The 6,400-nt window shown below is 42.0% G+C and overlaps 1 protein-coding gene and 1 long non-coding RNA gene across 2 annotated transcripts in view; one reads left to right on the plus strand and one right to left on the minus strand.

Annotated features, from left to right (window-relative positions):
- Nucleotides 1–6,400, plus strand: part of xrn2 (5'-3' exoribonuclease 2) — a gene marked incomplete in the record, with an annotated part of 147,199 nt that overhangs the window by 98,223 nt on the left and 42,576 nt on the right.
- LOC119418707 lies at nt 5,621–6,074 on the minus strand. Its single transcript, XR_005187216.1, has 3 exons — nt 5,995–6,074; nt 5,778–5,857; nt 5,621–5,659 (listed from the first exon to the last, which is right to left on the minus strand). It is a non-coding gene; the product is annotated as an uncharacterized LOC119418707 (long non-coding RNA).

Below are 6,400 nucleotides of genomic sequence, written 5' to 3' on the forward strand. Positions count from 1 at the left end.
AAATCTGGCGTTCAGCACGATTAAACGTATGCTACAGCCATCTCTTCTTGTCACAAGGTTTTCAGGGTCAGAACAGTTTTTAATCATCCGCTGATGAAGCGTTTTTTAAAGGTGTTCAAAGACGCAGGCCTGTTTTCACACCCACTTGCTCCACAGTGGGATTTAACGCTGGTCCTGCGAGTCCTGATCTAGGCTCCATCTGAGTTACTGAATCAGGTTCCAATTAAATTCTTGTCTCTTAAAACAGCCCTGCTGCTGGCTTTAACATCCGCTAAGAGGGTGAGAGATTATCTGCCTTCTCTGTCGCCCCGTCGTGTCTTGGAACTCGGGCTGATGGCAGCTCAGCTGATCTAAGACCAAATCCAGTTTTATGCCTAAACATCACAAACTCTTTAAATTAAGAGTGATATCGTTGGAGACCCCCCCCCCCCCCCCCCCCCCCCCCCCCCACCACACACACACACACACAATCAGAAGCATCTTTTCATCTTTGTCCTATGCGGGCGTTGACGTGTTACATAGCGTGCACAGCTGCAATGCGTTGTGCATTATAGAGATGCATCTGCAGGTCGCCTGTTATCCACCCAGCGCTTGTCACACTGGCTGTGTGAGGCCTTTTCTGAAGCCTACAGAGCATCAGATTTAGAGCCTCCGGTCAACCTCAGGGCGCACTCGACCAGAGGTATCGCATCTTCGACTGCTTTCCATAATGGTATGACAATGCAGGATATTTGCACTGCGGCTGCGTGGTCAACACCCTGCTCATTCATTCGCTTTTATCTACGTGATGTGACGGCTCGTTCCATGACACATTCTGTCCTTAGTGTTTACAGAATGAATATTGTTGTTTCATGGAACTCCGTTTTACTCACATCTGTCTGCATGCATTACAGTGTGAGATGTTATCAGTCACAAGTTGTATCTGTTATTTGGTTCTATTGTCACTAATCAGTTCATGACTATTGTTACCAATCAGTTCATTTGATTATAATCAGTTCACTTGTTATTATTAATCTGTTCATACTGTTCAGCCATGAATCAGTTGGTTCATGGCCCCCCTTTCTCAACATCTTTCCTCCCCGTTGAAGTTTCCGGGGCGTTCATGCATTCAGAACGCATAGTTACACAACATGCGTCTGTGCATGGCACACATAATTACGCAATGAGTAATTACGCACATGGGGAGCTGAGTGACAAGACGTTTTTTGGGCAAGCTTCTGCTTCATACGGTGTTCGAATGGACCCAGTGAGGCGAGGACCACATCTGCTTCGCCCTTAACCCACTAAGCGACAGCCTTAAAGGGCGAAGCCTATACGAAATAGAACGTTGGTTACGTACTGTAACCCCAGATTCTATGAATATAGGCGTAGCCCTTTAAGCGTCGGGCCTCACTGGCTCCTAAGTGGCTGAAGAAAAAGCTATTTGGGAGCCGATTACCCGCTCTTAACGTAATTTATACGGACCGGGTGGGGCCCACACAGCAGGTGGGCGTGGACTAAACTTTTCAGTGTGATGCTTCGCATGACGGGATAAAACCCATCAGCGACAGCTCTTAAAGGGCTACGCCTATACTCATAGAATCTGGGGTTACAGTACGTAACCAACATTTTGAGAACTTACCCATAATAAATGCTGCTTTTTCAATAACCCCTTATCAATCAACCTTTATTTATACAGGTAAATCCCATTGAGCCTCGAGGACTCATTTACAAGAGAGACCTGATTTCAACAAAGAAAGATGACAACAATGGACAACAGCAACAACAATAAACAGTTATAAAAACTCATACTACAGTTTTTTTTGTTTTTTTTTTAACAAATAGGATGGCTAAAAGGAAAAAGGTAACAAAACAAAAAACAGCTAGATTCCAAGACAAATGTATAAAACTAAAAACAGGAACATGTCTGCATTGGTCCCTGCCAGGAGTCCAACAGATTCTTAAAGCCACTTAGAGAGGTCAAAGGTCGAGAGCTTCAAATCTTTTTGTAAGATATTCCAGGAAACAGGAGTGGAGTAGGAGAAGGTCCTTTTGCCTAGTTCAGTCCTCACTGAGGGAACACTGCAGGTAATGATGTCCTGAGAGCGCACGCTGTAGCTGCACTCACACAGAGACATGTAGGAGGAGATGTATGAAGGCAGCAGACCAAGAAGTGATTTAAAGATGAAAATGTACCAGTGAGAGAGTCTGCATGAAGTTAATGATGTCCAGTTAACCAGTGAATACTGGGTGCAGTGGTGGGTACGATAATCACAGCCAGTTATGAATCTTAGTGCACCATGATAGACAGCATCCAACATCTGCAGGAAAGCTTATAAGAATGTAGACTGAATAAATTAATTATAAAATAATAATAAATAAATGACATGTTTGGATGTCATTTATTCATTTGGTCCTGAAGAAGGAGTTGGCAAATAAATCAGTTACTTAGACTACAAGCATGTCTTAAAGATATAAAAACCTGGATGACCCTGTATGCCTCTGAATACAGACAAGATAGAGGTTGTGGTTTTTGAACTTGAGTATCTTAGGAATAAACTTTGCAGTGGTTAGAGTTGTTACCCCACAGTAAAAAGGTCACAGGTTCAATTCCCAGCTTTTCTTTGTGAAGTTTACATATTTACCCTGTGGGTTTCCTCCCACAGACCAAAAACATGCATGTTAGGCTGATTGGTAACTCTAAATTGTCCCTAGGTGTGAGTGAGAGAGTGAATGGTTGTTTGTCTCTGTGTCCCTGTGATGGACTTGCGACCCATCCAGGGTGTACCCCGCCCCTCGCACAGTGATTGCTGGACATGGGCACCGGCGACCACCGTGACCCAAAATGGAACAAGCGGGTAATGAAAATGGCTGGATGGATGGTAATGCCAAACTGTCCCTAGATACTGTTAGATATTTATCTAGACCAGTCCTTCTCAAATAGTGGGGCGGGGGCAATGCCAGGGGGGCGCACATGACCCTAGAAATTATGCTTTTTTGCCGCAGGGAGTAGTTTTTTTTTTCACCATTCTCATTTTGTCGTGTGCATTCCTAATAATAAAGTTATGAACAAATATGGCCGCCTTGTGGTTTTGGAGTCATGCATGAGCCGTGTCTCTCCTCTGCTGCTGACACGATAAATAAACTCAGACCGTCACCTCCTCCATCCTCTGCTGCTGTTTTTATGTCCATGAGCTCTGGATGTCACTCACAGCGCACATGCAACAAAGAGTAAACTCAAAGCGAGAGCGACACCTGCCCCTCTTTCTTCTTTCATGTTGACATTTTTTTTTTGTTTTATCCATGAGTGTGCTCATTGATCCTGACTTCCTCATTTTGATTAAAAAAAAATCATTAACTTCGCACAGACTCTCTCACTGGTACATTTTCATCTTTAAATCACTTCCTGGTCTGCTGCCTTCATACATCTCCTACATGTCTCTGTGTGAGTGCAGCTACAGCGTGCGCTCTCAGGACATCATTACCTGCAGTGTTCCCTCAATGAGGACTGAACTAGACAAAAGGACCTTCTCCTCCTCCACTCCTGTTTCCTGGAATATCTTACAAAAAGATTTGAAGCTCTCGACCTTTGACCTCTCTAAGTGTCTTTAAGAATCTGTTGGACTCCTGGCAGGGACCAATGCAGACATGTTCCTGTTTTTAGTTTTATACATTTGTCTTGGAATCTAGCTGTTTTTTGTTTTGTTACCTTTTCCTTTTAGCCATCCTATTTGTTAAAAAAAAAAAAAACTGTAGTATGCTTTTTTTTACAACTGTTTATTGTTGTTGCTGTTGTCCATTGTTGTCATCTTTCTTTGTTGAAATCAGGTCTCTCTTGTAAATGAGTCCTCGAGGCTCAATGGGATTTACCTGTAGAAATAAAGGTTGATTGATGTCACTAAAGATGAATCTTCCGGTTCAACTACCGTAAGGAAACAGAAAATGAATCAACTTCCTGACTGTTTGGAGCTCGTTGTGAACCGGTGTTACACCATTTTCTGTGACCACCGTATATTGTGACCGTAGGGGGCAGTGTTGCATGCACTGTTGCAGGTCACAGAATATGGTGTAACACCGGGTCCAATGACCGAACCAGAACCAGCTTCCTCTGACCTTGTTTCACAAACTAAAAGCAAAAAATATTAATCTCTAAACCTATTAAAAAATCTATAAACATATTAATCTCTAAAACTAAACCTAATGCGCACCACAGCTGGTGGTGGTCGACCCCCCCACTGTTTTTAGTTTCGTTTTTGACGTGCCACACGTTTTTCACTTTTGCAGCTTAATAGTAATAACTAATAGTTTTGGTTTTCCTGTGACTTATTTGCAGTTTGATAAATGGTAGGAGCATAATATACTCTCCCAATGTTTTGTTGGTCTTTTTTTTGGTAAATAATAAATGACATTTTTTTGCATTTTTATTTTATTTATTTATTTTTTCATCTTGAGATCCTATGACGTCATCAACTATTCGAGTTCTACTTGAGTTTTATTGTGTTAATGTCGAGTTTTAAAATGATGTAGCCGTTCAACCCCTAGGCCCTCACACGTGACAGGTTGTGCTCCCCTTCTGCGAAGGAGGAGTCTAGACCCTTTAAATCTGTAATGCCTTGGGACATCTGCCCTTTCTGGTTCCTGAGCTCACATCGAACTGTAAATTTGACTTGAAAATTTACTTGAAATTGAATTGAATTACTTGAAAATTATTATGATTGAAATTATTGTTTGAAAAAAGGGGCAGATATAATAAGATTTTTTTCTTCTTTCTGCTGCCTTTCATTTTAAATCTCTTGCATCTTTTTTTATATTGTTATGGAATTGTTTTGTACTTTTTTAAAATGAATAAACTTTATATCATACCGTACCATAACTGTACCGGAGAGACCAGTGCTATACACTGTAACCTTTTCCTGCCTTGATTTTAATACAATTGGTAAAACTGAATTCACGTTTCCTTGATTTATTGATAGTGTGAGTTGCTGCTTCTGAGGGAGATCCGAGCCGGGGAGCAGTGTGACCTGGAGGTGGCTCTGGGGTCGGAGAGGAGGCCTGAGGCCCGGCTAGCAAACGGTTAACTGCAGTGACCCGGGACCCGCATCCAGCTACTGTTGTAACAATACTGTATGCGTGAGACGGTGAATGGTTGTTTGTCGCTAGGTGTCCCTGTGACAGACTGGAGACCTTTGGAGACAGTCACCAACTCTCCAGGAAAAGCAAGCAGAGAAAATAAATGGTTCTTTTCCTAATCTAGATGTACATATTCATGAAAGAAGGGTGAGAGACCAGCAGTGTGTTCTGCTCACTGCCTGCCACCATGAAAAGCAGGCAGGAACTTATTAGCATCATTTATTCCTCTGATACACATGCTAACAATTGTAGCTTGTTGTAATAGTTTGTTTGTGAAAAGCAATAGCTTCAAAACAGGGTGGCTGTTGCTGCAGAAAAATCAGTTCTTCACTACTGAAAAACCAACAAAAAGCCTAGTTGTCACGGGGAATTTCAATCTGGGTTTTGGTACAGAGCTGAGTCACGGTTTGCAGCAGAAAGTGGTGGGAGCAAGGCTAGTCACGATCCATTTGACCTGAGGAAAGGACCTACTTCCAGTTAATAAGAGACTTACTTGATTGCAGTGCACTGTGAAATGTCTCGCAGCGTTGGAATCGGTGACATTACCATCCTGAGAACAAAACAGATCAAAATTGAGCTTGTGATGAAACCAAAAATCATGTACTGGTTTTCTAGTTAGAGCCTGAAAAACTCATGACAAAACACAGGGAAAGTCAGAAGTTTCGTACTTATCTGGTAGAACAGGGTTGTCATCAAGATTTAATGTACCTTGGAGTCCATGGCACAGTTCTGCAGGGATCATAGAGACCTGAAAGAGACCAAGCTTCAGTTTTTATCTGAGAACATGTAATGAGCCTCTGAGCTGCAGGCCAAACAGCAAGATTTGAGACACTATTCTGGTTTTTGATGCTGAAACTGAAGCGCTGGTATTCAAACTTTTGTTACCTCAGGAGTTTCTGAACGGTAGAGCTCATGGATAAAGTCGAACAGTGGGTGTAACTTTCCCAAAAACAACACGTCACTTCCCAGGCTGTTTCTTCTGACTGCAACAGAAAAACAAAACTGTAGTCAAAAAAGGCTAATAATAATCAATAAAAATCAATAAATGAAATATTACTGATCATCAGAGTCTCAATAACATCCACACATCACTTCAAGGAACAATACTTGGTGAAATACTAAAGAACAAATGAAACAAACTGTAATGGAGGTCCCACGTCCAACTGGATCTGATGTGGTGTTGGTTTTAGACTCAGATTCACATTGACCCGCTGAAAACTAGTCAGTAAGCTCATCTTCATCATGAAACCTAGAGTCACTGAGCTCATCTTCATCATGAAACCTAGAGTCA

Source organism: Nematolebias whitei, chromosome 12, assembly GCF_014905685.2.
Source record: "Nematolebias whitei isolate Nwh7 chromosome 12, NemWhi1, whole genome shotgun sequence".
NCBI lineage: Eukaryota > Metazoa > Chordata > Actinopteri > Cyprinodontiformes > Rivulidae > Nematolebias > Nematolebias whitei.